This window comes from Xylocopa sonorina, unplaced genomic scaffold, assembly GCF_050948175.1.
Source record: "Xylocopa sonorina isolate GNS202 unplaced genomic scaffold, iyXylSono1_principal scaffold0085, whole genome shotgun sequence".
NCBI lineage: Eukaryota > Metazoa > Arthropoda > Insecta > Hymenoptera > Apidae > Xylocopa > Xylocopa sonorina.
In genome coordinates, this window is record NW_027490156.1 from 631,585 (window position 1) to 632,745 (window position 1,161).

The window sequence follows — 1,161 nt, forward strand, 5'->3', positions numbered from 1 at the left end:
CTCGTCTACACTTCTAATGAATGTAAATGCGACACATCCTTGCTAAGAAATCGCGTTTTCCAGATGTCTACGTATCGAAACAATAGAGTTCTAATGCTTCTTATATCGAGATATCGCATCTCATTTCTGTGTTTCATGATAAGATATAATATTTATTGCGAAGTGTCATGTATACCTCGTATTTACTACTAAAGTATGTAAATGCGGCTCTACCTTGCTAGGAAATAGCGTGTGCAGATGTCTACGTATCGAAGCAATAGATCATTTCTACGTTTCATGATAAGATATAATATTCATTGCGAAGTGTCACGTATAGTTCGTACTCACTTCTAAAGAATGTAAATGCGACACTTCCTTGCTAGGAAATATCGTTTGCAGATGTCTACGTATCGTAGCAATAGAGTTCTAATGCTTCTTAAAACGAGATGTCGCATTTCATTTCTATGTTTCATGATAAGATATAATATTCATTGCGAAGTGTCATGTATACCTCGTATTTACTACAAAAGAATGTAAATGCGGCTCTACCTTGCTAGGAAATAGCGTTTGCAGATGTCTACGTATCGTAGCAATAGAGTTCTAATGCTTCTTAAAACGAGATGTCGCATTTCATTTATATGTTTCGTGATAAGATATGATATTCATTTTGGAGTGTTATGTACACCTCTCATTACCTTCAAAAGAATGTAAATGCGACACTTCGTTGTTAGGAAATATTGTTTGCAGATGTCTACGTATCGTAGGAATAGGGTTCTAATGCTTCTTCAAACGCGATATCGCATCTCACTTCTATGTTTCATGATAAGATATAATATTCATTGTGGAGTGTTATGTATACCTCGTATTTACTTCAAAAGAATGTAAATGCGACACTTCCATGCTAGGAAATAGCGTTTGCAGATGTCTACGTATCGTAGCAATAGAGTTCTAATGCTTCTTAAAACGAGAAGTCGTATTTCATTTCTATGTTTCGTAATAAGATATAATATTCATTGTGGAATGTTAGGTATGCCTCGTATTCACTTCCAAAGAATGTAAATACGACACTTCCTAGCTAGGATATAGCGTTTGCTGATGTCTACGTATCGTAGCAATAGAGCTCTAATACTTCATAAAACGCGATATCGCACCTCATTCCTATATTTCATGATAAGATATAAT